A 13,956-nucleotide genomic window follows, 5' to 3' on the forward strand; every position below is an offset into this window, starting at 1 on the left:
AATGTGCACCATGGAAAAGTGAATTTGGTTCCAATCCAGTCTACAAATCAGTTAAGCTGCAAACCAGTTAAGCCATATTTGTCCTGTGGGGTGCGGTGCAGGATTTGGACATGCTCATTATTGTTCTTGTTGTTGTTGTTGTTAGGTTAGGCTGAACAGGATAGTTAAGAACTTAGAAATCAGTCCTATGGAATAAGGCGAGACATAGGACTTATTCACACTTAGCTTTTCTTGCACTTTTTCCAGGCACAGGTCTGCATTTTAAAGTTCCATGACTGAGCACTCTCTCTCTTTTGCTCCAGAGAAAGCCTGCTCTTTAAAGCTTAATCACAACAAACAGCAATTCAGGTTTTGCCATTTGCTCTGATTCAGCTTTAAAGAACAGATTTTCACATTTATGGAATGCAGTCCCCAGGAAGGCCCACCTGTCACCAACCTTGTCATCATTTCACTTTGGGTCTCTTCCAATAGGAAGCGATGTCTAAATTTAATAAACTAAACATAAATCAACCCAGCTCAAACACAAACTACTTCACAACCCAATCCTACCTTGGCTACACATAGACCGTGTACATACCATAAATTAGCACATCCCCCCCCCCACCCAAAGACACCTCGGAACTGTACTTTGTTAAGGGTATTGGGAATTGTAGCTCTGTGGGTGGTAAACTGCAATTCCCAGGAGGAGGGAAATGTGCTTTCAATGTATATGCTGCACTCTCAAGTTCCAGGTGGAATCTCAGAACCAATGGAAAAGAAGCGAATCAGACTCTGCTGCTTTGTAATTGGGGGGGGGGGGAATCCCTATATATGTTACAGGGGGTATATAGGGGATGAAAAGAACGGTCACTGTGTGTATGGGCAGGTTTATATTACTGGGTTGCTAAAGGATGCTAGTTACTCAAAGCTACATTGCTGGACCCAACCAAGCTTGCGCAAAAAGGCATCAACTCAATAACTGCAGCAATGCTAGATGCTGCTATAGGGAAGACAATCCTACACATCCTGGACCCAAATGGTATGACTTGGTCATTCTGTGGATCAGACTTTTTAAAAAAACATCCTTTCCTCCAAGCATTCAGTGACAGAAACAGGCAGTAAAAGGAATCTTACTAACAAGATATCAACACACCAAAGAGTTACTTTTTCTTTAAAAAAAAAAATAGCCCAAGGTAGAAGACTGCAGTTTAGAACTAGTGATCCTTTGATAAATTCAATTTCCCAAATGTTTAATTAACTACTATGTGCAGTTTAGTGGTGTTTAATTTGGTATGCACATTCAAGATATACTGTGCTTATTCTTTCTTTTTCTTTTTTTCAAATAAAATCCTGATAGGCTACCAAAAGAATTACTACATATATTTCTCTCTTTCTCTGAAAGTGTCCTTCAGCCTTTCCTCTCATCGAGTTTGTTTCAGCCATTAGGAAGTGGGTGCACTTACTACAGTGGTCATATGAGAAACTGCTCGTGTGCACAGACTTACCATTTGAATAAGGCCATTTCCCTCCAAATCCTTCAGATGCAGGTTGTTACGTTGTGGGCGAACATATCAGACGACACAGCGATTCTTCCAAAGCAGCTCTTTATTTGTAAGCTGGAACAGAACTAACTGAGGAGCTCAGTCAGCCTTCTTATATAGAGCTCCAGAACAATGTAACTGTTGCCATTTTCTAAAACTATCCAATCACTGAATGTCACTTTCGATCCTTCATTTGCATACAAACTATCCAATCACTGAACGTCACTTTCGATCCTTCATTTGCATAACTATCTACAGTATCCCCCTGCTGGCCCAGGGTGAGAACTTCAGTACATAACACAGGTGATCAATAGGAATGGGGGATATAATTCAGGTTTCATCTAAAGGCAAACCTATATAATATTAACTTTGTGAAACAGTACGAGAACCAAAACACACCTGTCCTTTGGAATTCTCACTTCTCCAGATCTTGCAATGCAGATCTACAGCCAAGAAATGCATATGTCCATGACACATCTATTTGTGAAAATAACGTACACAAATTCACTAGGTGAAATTGCTTTCCAGAAATGTGTATTTTAGTATTAAAAAAAAAAAAAAAGCATTGAACCATTAAATTTGCATTAAATGCTGATGAATTTTCAGGAGGTCATTTAAAAAAAATCACAAAGTGATTTAGAAATATGGAGAACTGGAAAAATGGGAAATGGAGAGAAACCAAAAACGACAAGTTTGCCCATCCCCAGTGATGGGCTGGTGCATGATGTGAGCAGTTCACCATTTAAAGACAACAGTAATATGTGTTCAGCTCCTCACTCACACTGATAAAACAGCTTAATACTTGAAATCCTCCTGGTGGGATTTTAATTTGGTCCCATACTAAGGCAAGGGTAGTTCAACTTTTGCAGGCCAAGGGCTGCAATGACCCATAGTCAATACTCCAAGGTCCACTTGTTAAATTTGACACCTTGGAGGAGCCTCATAGAATCACAGTGGGTGCAGACAATTAAAAAAAATTAAAATGGAAAAATTGGAGAGGGAGAGAAGCCACACACAAAAACTACCTTAGCACCATTGCATCACAGCAGGGGCCCCGAGGCAGAAGTCAATAAGGTTTTTTAGGAAGGGATTGATGGTCTTAGAGGCACCTGGCGAAATAGGATAGCCATGCTTTCTTATGACGCAACAGTGATACTGTGGTTTTAGGAGCAATGTGACGATTGAAGATAACAACCACAACAGACTGATTTCCCTGTTGTGCATGGAGTAGGTACAGAGAAACTTACACCTTTAACTCCTGCCCTTTACAGAGTTGCCTTTTGTAAGATTCTGAGCTATATCCATATTTCTCATTTAGTTCATGCAATTATTTGAAACTTCTTCTGCATAGCTTGAATATTGCAGGAAAGTTATTTTAAAAAATGGCTCTGTGTTGGACCTGACCTTAGCTACAATGGACAGATAATTATTAGCTGTCAAATTAGTATGTTTAATCAAGCTGCTGTACTTAAGTGTGCTTTAAAGAGAGAGTGAGGAATCTGAGGATGTCTGAAAGGCTTACTTTATGATGCTTTGTAATGGAAATCTATTAATGGTTTTCTCTATTCAGTCATTGGTTTAATAGGATTCATTAATTGTTCCAAATTTTATCAATGTGAATTAAGACCTTATTAGTCAATGCTAAACATTCAAATACTCCATGGGTTGAAGAATATATGCTTGAATGAAATGTATGTACTGACATCACTTGCTAATTCTTCTTTCACACACACTGGCTTCTCAGTTGAGTAAAACTACTACTGCTTATAATATTTAGTTACTCCATTATCCTGTCCCTCCTCCATGGAGTTGAGGCCAGCAAAACTGGTGAGTGTCCCAAGTTCACCCAGAGACCTTCGCAGCTGAATAGGGATCAGTTGTACAAGCCATTATGTTGTACAAATCATTATGCCAAACGAGCTTTCAATCAGATTTCTTAATAGTCAGCCATATAGTATTTTTTCCTGAAATGCTCAAACCATTTCACATATTTAATCCGAAAAATAATTTCAAACAATAGCCATGTGGGGCAGATCCCATATGATATAAATGGAGGAGGAACATGGAGGGGTGGTTATTATTTTTACTACTACTACTACTACTATTATTATTATTATACCCCGCCCTTCCGGCTGGGTTGCCCCAGCCACTCTGGGCAGCCCCCAGCAAAATGTAAAAACATGTCTTCTAAAAGTTGCATAGTTCACGATCTCTTTGACATCTGATTGGAGGGCATTTCACAGGGAGGGTGGCACTGCCGAGAAGGCCCTCTGCCTCGTTCCCTGTAACTTCACTTCTCACAGTGTGGGAACCCCCAGAAGACCCTCGGAAATGGAGCTCAGTGTCCGGACTGATTGATGTGGGTGGTGACGCTCCTTCAGGTAAACCGGGCCAAGGTCGCTTAGAGCGTTAAAGGTCAGCACTAACACTTCGAATTGGTGTTCGTTGGTTTATGGTCATTTGCTGTGCTTATGACTACGGCTGCAATCCTAATCCCACTTATCTGGGATTAAGCCCCACTGAATTCAATAGGGTTTACTTCTGAGTAGACATGGTTAAGATTGCACAGGGCTGGAAGTGTATTTGGTAACTTTTAGGACTAGTTTTGGTGCTAACTTTCCTTTCTTTGAAAAGAGAAGTGTCTCCCCACCAGCACTGTGTGAGAAATAGAAAGAAAAACTCAAAGTAACTTATGGCTCCAAGGTGCCATTTCTTATATATTTAGCAGTTTAAATTAAGGGAGAAAGTAAGGAGAGGAAAATAATGCACCGCATGGAACTGAATATTCACTGCGAACGAGTCATAGATAGCAGCTGTTCATTTGCTTTTGAGGGAAGCAGGGTATGTTTTTAAAAAGGCCACAGGTAACCAAGGATTGTGGGAGAAGCATTGCTGAATAGCTCTCTTTCTTTGAATATATCATTTACTTTCTGACACATCTTCTTTCAGTTACACCTTTCAAAACAGTGATGATCCATGTAGCAAACTGTATTCTGTTACCTGAATACCCTGGAGTACTGCATAGCCAGATGTCAGCGAGAGTGCCAAAACGAAATGTCTCTCTTGCATTTTATTTTCAACCCCTTCACATGGCTATCAGGGAGGCTTGCATACGATTCAGATGACTGGATAGCAAACAGGATTTCTGTACAATGAGCAGTTGCCAAGTAAAATGAAAGCCGGTGCTTTCAAAACAGCACTGTTCAGTTCACCATAATAAAGACTCTCTGTGGTTTCATCTAATGTTGGAGCTTTGCAGCCAGGTAAGATCATTTTGATATTGGTGCCTTCTTTCAGTTTCTCTTAGTTTCTCATTTTTTTCCAAATCTTAAGATCAGTTTGCCAAATTTATATATGTAAAAAAAAAAGCCTCACCAGCATTTTTATGTGCATTTATCCTAATATACACACATTGGCAAGCAATTTTCCTTAATAAAATGCATTTTGGGGCATATTATTTTCACTAGCACATACTTTTTTATACCCATCTTCCTCTAACAGATGCATTTTGTACGGAATTATGTTGTTGTGTTGTTTTGTACGGAATTGTGTTGGTGTGTTGGAGAAAGCGTGTTCTCACTAAAAGGAGAGCACGGGTTGCGGATGGGGCTATACAAGGCACCCCATGATTGCTAGGCAAGTTAAAGCCAGGGCTTGTTTAGATGGGAGGATCTGGTTATCTGGGGAAAGTTGATGTTGCAAACTTAGGGGTGGGGTCAGTGGCTATTTAAGCAAGGTCCACAGCTTTCTCTTTCTCTTTTGCTGTGGACATCGGATCTCATCGGATCTCTGAGTGACTACGGCAGAAGTTTGGGTCGTATACCTTTTCCCTTTGTTTTTCTTCCTCCATTTTCTCCTCTTTCTTTAATTTGTTGCTGAAAGATCCTTCCCCACTTTATTTAATTTTCCTGTTTGTTTTAATTCCCTTTAATTTAGTCGGGGGGGGGGGTGCTCGGCCTGGGCCCAGGGGCCGTGTGGGGAGGGCTTCCCTCAATTCCCCTGCCCTCTTGCAGGGTCGATCCCCAGTCAAGGGAACATTTCTTCTCAGTTTGTCCTTGCTTCTCCCTTCCCCACAGGCTTCTGTTGGCTGCCTGGCTAGGGGTGGCTTACCTTGCCCTGTAGCAGGCCCTGGGAGGCCGGCCTGGTGTTGCTGGGGGGCTGGGTGCCGCTGGTTGTCCCCAGAGGTGCATTGATTTGAGCGGAGAGCTGTGAGGCCTCCATTTTGCAGCCTCATTAGGCGGGAGCGCCATTTTGATTCCTCTCGGCCACGTGGCGGCCTCTAGCGTTCAGGCCTAGTAATTGCAGGGCCTGGTGGTTGCTTTATCCTAGGCTGAGTATAATTGGTACTACTGCGACCTCTTGTGGCAGTTGATATGTTTGCAGGCAATTAATTTCTTCAATTGCACGCAGCCTGGACGGCTAGTGTAGGTGTGTGTGCTGGTAAAGAGCACAAGGTTGTGGTTTGTTTCCGTATTGGACAGCTTCTGATTTGGTGGCTGGTGCTCTTCCCAGCTGCTCCTGGGTTACCGATCTGTTGCATAATCTGTAAGCAAGTGGTTGCCTCCTGTCTACTGGTGCATCATTTTATAGTCTAGGTCTTAGTTTTAATTAACTATTTAATTCATTCTGCTTCATTTTCTTGCAGATTCTAGCGTCTTAAAGAACTTAGTTGGTTTTTGGTTTTTTTTTTTGTTTTTTTTGTTTTTTGTTTTTTTTCTCTACTTAATTTTATTTTCTTTTCTTTTCTCACCAGTAGTAGGAATGGCTCCTAAGAAGGCAGCAGGAAGGCCTGTTCCAGCCCGCTCCTCGAAGCGGCCTATAAAAGGCCCATCCCAGGCCTTGCGATCTCCGCAGCCTGGTCAGTCCTTGAAACGCATCCAGGCTATGGTTTCAAGTTTGTCTGGCGACCCGGTGACACTGGCAAGGGTAGAGGCGGAGATGGATGGCCTGCTACACCGTTGCTCGACCCCGTCAACGTCATCAGCATTCCCGCCTCCCCCGGTGGATGTTTCCTCTCCTGCATCATCATCTAGTGAAGAAGGGGAGCCACTGTTAGCCGGAGTTGGCTTACCTGATGCTCCGCAGGTCCAACCTCCGGTGCTGCCTGTATCGCAGGATGCAGTGCCTAGGGGCCGTGGTCGTGCCAGGGTCGGCGCCAGAAGAAGCGCATCGACCCGGGGCCGCGCTGTACGGGGCTCACCTGTACGGCCCCCAGCGCTGGGGCATTCTAATCCAGTTCATTCACAAGTTGTCTCTGTTCAGTCAGCCCCAGGTGCAGTGCAACAGGGTGAAGCGTCAGATTCTTCGATTGAAGACAGTCTTCCTCTTCCTCCAAGGTCCTCTTCCGGTGGGCATCGTCGCCGAAAAAGGGGCTCCAGGAGGCACTCTAAGAAGAGACGGAGGGACACATCGTCCTCCACTTCAGGTACTTCCTCCATCAGCTCTAGCAGTGATGAGGGGGCCCCCCTTAAGCTTTACTGGGGCTACGGGGAGTCTCGGGGCTGCCAAAGTGGGTTTGGGAGCGTAGGGCAAATTCTCATAGGGCCAGGTATGGCGCCGTACAGGAGTGTCGAGAAGGGGTCCTGGTGCCTGACGTAAGAGTCTCCACCAATTCTGCTAGGGATATTATTCCTGGTGCCCACTTGTCTTCCAAATTGCGGTCTAGGATTCTGGATGGCCGCTACGTGGATATTTTCAGCTTGGCTCCTCCGCTTGATGGTCAGGAGCCGCTGGACAAGGGCCTTTCCGTTCCCAAAAGACGGACAATTGTAGCAAAGGCTGACAGGACTTTTGAACGTTGGATGGATAGTTTCCAGGTTTTTGCTGGTGTGATTTCTGCAGCGTATCCCAAGAGGTCTCTGCACCTCTGGGTTTATCTGTCTATTGTCCGTTCAGCTTTTACGATGGCTGGCGAGACTGCTGCATTATCATATGACCAGAACTTTAGGCGTAGGGCGGCCAAGATACCGACGGCCCGCTGGGACAGGAAGGACTTGGATGTGTGGACCACTTATGTGGCACCACGTATTGAGAAGAAGGCTTCTGAGTTGCAAAAATTCAAGCCTGCCACCCAAAAAGTTGGGCGCAAGTGGTTCTGCTGGGACTTTAATAAGGGCATTTGCCAATGTCAAGCCTGTAAATTCGCACACCTTTGTGACAAATGCTCTGGGAGCCACTCGGCTTCTGCTTGCTCCGCGGCCAGGCGGCCCTTTTGCAGGGGAGGGGGCTCCCAGCAGCCCCCCAAGGTCCCTGCCCAGCCTCCTGTTCCCGGAGCAGGAAAGTGATATCTTTTCTTTGGCCTATACTCCGGTTCGGCTACAGCCGTTACTGGCGTTACTGGAATCTTACCCAGACAGAGAGTCAGCGTCGTATTTGAGTAATGGTTTTTCGCTGGGATTTAGGATCCCAGTGGTCGTGGCCCCTGTAGCCCAGAATCCTAGGAACCAGAAATCCGTTAAGGACATGCCTGGTGTGGCGCGTAAGAAAATTGAAAAGGAGCTGGCTTTACGTCGTATGGCTGGTCCTTTCGCCGCCACCCCCTTTCCTAATTTGCACATTTCACCCTTGGGAATAGTTCCCAAGAAGGCCCCGGGGGAGTTTCGCCTAATTCATAACCTCTCTCATCCTAATGGTACGTCGGTTAACGACGTAATTCCCCCGGAGCTCTGTTCGGTGAAGTATGCCTCTCTTGATCATGCGATCAAGATGATAAGGAAGTTTGGGCCTGGTGCCCTATTGGCCAAGTGCGACATTGAGTCGGCTTTTCGTTTGTTGCCAATTCATCCTGAGGATTTCTGGCTGCTGGGTTTTCAGTTTGACGGGGGATTCTATTTTGATAAGGCTATGCCCATGGGCTGCTCGGTAGCTTGTGCGGCTTTTGAGTGTTTCAGCTCATTCCTGGAATGGGCCTTGCGCGACAGAACCGGTTTGGGCGGGGTTACGCATTATTTGGATGATTTTTTACTGGCCTCCGCGAGGGACACGGGGAATTGCGTGGTTCTGCTGCGTGCCTTTGCGTCCCTGGCTGAAGACCTGGGGGTTCCATTAGCGGCAGAGAAAACTGAGGGTCCCACTACGCAACTTACCTATTTGGGTATCTTGTTGGATACCGTGGCCCAAACCTCTAGTTTGCCGCCAGATAAGTTAGTTGCTTTAAGGAAGGTCATTGAAGAACTGCTCCCATTGAGGAAGGTTACCTTGCGACAGCTTCAGTCGTTGCTAGGTCATTTAAACTTTGCTTGCAGGGTGGTGGCGCCGGGGCGCCCGTTCTGCTCTCGCCTGGCCAAACTTACCTCGGGGCTGCAGGCACCGCATCATAGGGTTCGTTTGTCCGCCCAAGTGCAAGCCGACCTCCGTGTGTGGCTGGAATTCCTGGAAGAATTTAATGGCGTATCACTGTGGCAGGACACTTTGAACCTCCACAATGATTTTCAAGTGCATTCGGACGCGGCAGGGTCACTGGGGTTTGGTTTGTTTTGGGACGGCAGGTGGTGTGCTGAACCTTGGCCCCAGGCTTGGTGTGGGGAAGCGATAACTCGAGACCTGACATTTCTTGAGTTTTTCCCCATAGTTGTTGCGGTACACTTGTGGGTCGAGCATTTTAAGGACCATCGGGTTTGTTTTTGGTCCGATAACCAGGCAGTAGTGACTGTTTTAGCTAAGCAGTCATCCCGGTCGTATAGGGTTTCGGCCTTGCTTCGGGTGTTTGTTTTGCACTGTCTGCGTTTTAATATTGTATTTTCTGCTCGCTTCGTTCCGGGTATTTCTAACGAGATTGCTGATGCTCTGTCCCGTTTTCAGATGGAACGATTCAGGTCATTGGCGCCAGAGGCTCGAGACCGTCCGGAGATTTTCCCGGATCATCTCTGGAACCTTGGCAACACTTAGTTTCACAGGGAGTAGCAGCATCAGTCGCCCCTTCCACGCTAAGGTCCTATAAGAAGGCCTGGGCTGATTTTCTGTCCTTTAATGGCCAATCGGCGGGGGCGGTCATCACCCCTCATTCTACTGCCCAGGTGCTTAAGTATCTGGCACATTTGTTCCAGATGCGCCGGGCGGCTAGGACCCTGCGACTTCACTCGGCAGCAATTTCTTTCTTTAGCAGGGCCACTTTTGACAAGGACCCATGTAGGAAGTTTGTGGTGCGCCGGGCATTGGAGGGATGGGGACGGCTCACCCCATCGAGGACTGTTCCCGGAAGTCCCATCACTTTTGAGTTGCTGATACAGATGCGCAGTAAACTGCGGAGCATCTGTTGGTCCAAGTTTGAGGCCCGTCTATTTTCAGCAGCCTTTTCCTTGGCATTCTTTGGGGCACTGAGGGTAGGCGAGGTGGTCCTGGAGCAAAAACGGGATGGAGGTTCCAGGGGTTTGCTGTTGCAGGACGTGAGCATGTCACAGTCGGACCTGAGGGTGCATATCAGGAATTCGAAGACCGACCAGGTGGGTAGGGGAGCCGTCATTCGGCTCTCGGCAACGGGAGAGAAGGGTCCTTGCCCCGTAAAGGATCTTAAGAGATACTTGTCCTTGCGGCCGGCAGGCGAGGGGCCTTTGTTTATTCATGAAAATGGGCACCCTTTAGTCCGGCATCAGTTCACTAAGGTGATGCGCAAGGTGGTAGTGGCCTGCGGCCGCAAAGCATCAGAATTTGCTCCTCACTCCTTCCGTATTGGTGCCGCAACGACAGCTGCCCATTGGGGTTTGTCTGCAAGGAGGATAAAGGACCTGGGTCGCTGGAGATCGGATGCATTCAAAGTATATGTGAGGAAATAATGGTGGTGTGTGTACTGACATTTTTGTGTTTTAACCCTAGGTCTGGCCGCTATCCGTATTTGGATAGTGGGACACAGCATTGTGCACTGGGCCGCTGTCAGAGCTCGTCAATCTGGTCTGGGAGCTGGCTTGGGCCTTCCGCAGCACGTGCAGGTGTCCTGGATTTCCAGACGAGGGATGCAGTGGAGAGAATTATTGCCTCTCATGCACAGACGGGTCCTCCACGCTGGCCCCCCTACAGCGATAGTGGTGCAGCTGGGGGAGAATGATATGGTTTCCTCTTCCTGCTTTGGGCTGCGTGCTGCCATATTACTGGACTTGAGGGATTTGGCGGCCTTGGTGCCTTCAACCACACTAATTTGGTCGCAGCTGCTGAAACGCCGCATTTGGAGGGGTAGCCCTTGCCCGGCGGCCACCGAAAGAGTTAGGAAGCGGATTAATTCCGCGGCAAGCAAATTGGTGGTTGGTTTGGGCGGATTTGTGATTCCTCACCCTCTGATTTCGTTCAAGGCCTCTGAATTATTCAGGGATGATGGGGTGCATCTTTCCCCGTTGGGGAATGATGTCTGGTTGGATGCAGTGGTGTCCAAGTTGAGGGTGTGGTTTAGTCTGTGAGTGGTTGGCGGCGAGCGTAAAGGGCTCGGGTGGCGGTTAGGCATTGGTTAAAATTGGTTGGTGGAGGGGTATGGATAGGCTGGGCCTGCCCCTCCAATGCTGCACGGGTATTCCGTTAAAGGAATTCTGGAACTTACCATCCCCTTCGTCCAAACCCTTGGTGCAGGGTGCGGGCCGTGTAAGTTCCAAGGAGCATGCGGGGATTAGCTGAGGGTCTGTTTCGCAGCTCCAGTTGACCCTGATCTTGCTCTTCCGCACTGACTACGGAGTCAGGGCTGTCCCCAAGGCGGGGAGGACAGATAGTCTAACCAATGCCTAAGCAACCACTCACAATTTGTATTGATAATAAAGTTGTGGCCAAAATTATGCCAAAAACCTTAAACAAAAATAATGTGTGAAGTTTGAGTTATTGGGTTTGGGGTGTCTTGGGGACCTCAGCACGCAAAGCGTGTTCTCACTAAAAGGAGAGCACGGGTTGCGGATGGGGCTATACAAGGCACCCCATGATTGCTAGGCAAGTTAAAGCCAGGGCTTGTTTAGATGGGAGGATCTGGTTATCTGGGGAAAGTTGATGTTGCAAACTTAGGGGTGGGGTCAGTGGCTATTTAAGCAAGGTCCACAGCTTTCTCTTTCTCTTTTGCTGTGGACATCGGATCTCCCGCCCGCCCTCCCTTGTTGGGCTTCGCTTGACCTTGCTATGCCTGTCATGGGGTCGTTCGCCTTGGTGCGGGGGCCCAGTAGGAATTTACCTCTTGGCTGATTAGTGTGTGCCAATTGGGTTTTGCCTACTGCGTAGCAAATCGTCACAACTTGTAAGGTTGGCGGTTAGGCATTGGTTAAAATTGGTTGGTGGAGGGGTATGGATAGGCTGGGCCTGCCCCTCCAATGCTGCACGGGTATTCCGTTAAAGGAATTCTGGAACTTACCATCCCCTTCGTCCAAACCCTTGGTGCAGGGTGCGGGCCGTGTAAGTTCCAAGGAGCATGCGGGGATTAGCTGAGGGTCTGTTTCGCAGCTCCAGTTGACCCTGATCTTGCTCTTCCGCACTGACTACGGAGTCAGGGCTGTCCCCAAGGCGGGGAGGACAGATAGTCTAACCAATGCCTAAGCAACCACTCACAATTTGTATTGATAATAAAGTTGTGGCCAAAATTATGCCAAAAACCTTAAACAAAAATAATGTGTGAAGTTTGAGTTATTGGGTTTGGGGTGTCTTGGGGACCTCAGCACGCAAGTGCGTTGCAAAATTTGCAAACACATGAACTTAAAAGGATAGCCGCATATCAGTTTGCATATTTTTGTGGGGGGAGTGCATATTAGGTAGGTTTACCATGAAATATGATTTGAGCTGAATCTGTCCCCTCTCCCTGTCCCTCCTTCCCTCTTTCTTCTTCTAAGATGCTTCCAGCTGCAACTCATCTAAAAGTGACATCAAGGTGGCCTTTTTAGGAGTGTTAATCAATGTGAGCATTCACATTTATAATGTAGAGTGAGGAAGGAAGAAGCAAATGAACTGAAGAAATTGACATCTGAAGCAGTTCTGGCAAACTGCACACCCTCCAGTTCCTGAATTGATTCAACAAATTCCATTGTACATCTGGCATTTGGGAAAAGAAACAAAGAGCAGAGTGAAGCAGAGGAATATAGTAACTTTGTCTTATACCAGGCATAGGCAAACTCGGTTCTCCAGATGTTTTGAAACTACAATTCCCATCAACCCTGACCACTAGTCCTGTTAGCTAGGGATGATTGGAGTTATAGTCCAAAAACATCTGGAGGGCCGAGTTTGCCTATGCCTTTTATACTGACTCAGAGCTTGGCATGCTCAAGAAACAAGAGCAGAAATTACCAGTGTTCACTTATTCATCCCATCTCCATAATGGAAATCAATCTAGAAAATATGATTGGTTTTCAATGTTGGTATTTTCAGTCTGCAAACATTACGGAATTGATCATTTCCCCACATAGCACTTGCATTCTGTTTCCTTTGCACTTAAAAGAATGGCCTCTGTATTGTAATGAATGGTGAGGAATAATATGATAAATGTAATTACATGAAATTCCACCAAGGCAGACAGTGAGATGAAGAATGTTGTTTTTGTCAGAAGCCAAACTGCAGCAGAATGAAAGCAGCGCTGCATGCAATGAACACAGCTCCGAATGGAAACTGATGTTGGACAAGGACCTGGGAGACAGGGTTTAAATGCCCACTCAGCCATGAAGTTCACTAGGTGATCTTGGACTAATCACAGTCCCTCAGCCTAACCTACCAGTCTAACCTAGTTGTGGGGAACAGATGGGAAGGAAGAGAATTTCCGTATGCCTTGAGTAATTTGGGAGGAAAGGTGGGATAGAAATGAAATGAAAAATGAAGTTAATTGCTCTAACTCAGTTTTGACTGCACCAACCTCCCCTCAACTTCCAGATGTTTTGATTAAAACTCCCATTGTCCTTGTCTGATGGCTATGCTTGATAGGGCTGGTGGCAGTTGTACTGCAGAAACACCTGGAGATCACCAGGTTGGGGAACACAGGTCCAAGCTGGCTGGCAATGGCCCCCCAGATTTTCAGACAGTGTTGTTGTTGTTGTTGTTGCTTTGTTGTTGTTGTTGTAATTTATATACCACCCTATACCCGGGGGTCTCAGGGCTGTTCACCAAATAAAATCAAGATATAAAACCACAAAATACATAATAAAAATAAAAACAACCACCCAATAGCCCCCACTAAAAAAATAATAATTAAGGACATAGGATGTAAATCAGATCAACCAAAGGCCTGGTTAAAAAGGAACTTTATTGCCTGGCGCCTAAAGGTGTATAATGAAGGCACCAGGTGAACTTCCCTGAGGAGAGCATTCCACAAACGGGGAGCCACTGCAGAGACGGCCTGTTCTTGTGTTGCCACTCTCCAGACCTCTCGAGGAGGAGGCACACGAAGAAGGGCATCAAAAGATGATCTCAGGGTCTGGGTGGGTGCATATGGAAAGAGGCGGTCCTTGAGGTTCTTCCCATCTCATGCTGAGGATAGGACCTGGGCCCTTAAGTAAAC

This window comes from Podarcis gaigeae (assembly GCF_964106915.1).
Source record: "Podarcis gaigeae genome assembly, chromosome: 12".
NCBI lineage: Eukaryota > Metazoa > Chordata > Lepidosauria > Squamata > Lacertidae > Podarcis > Podarcis gaigeae.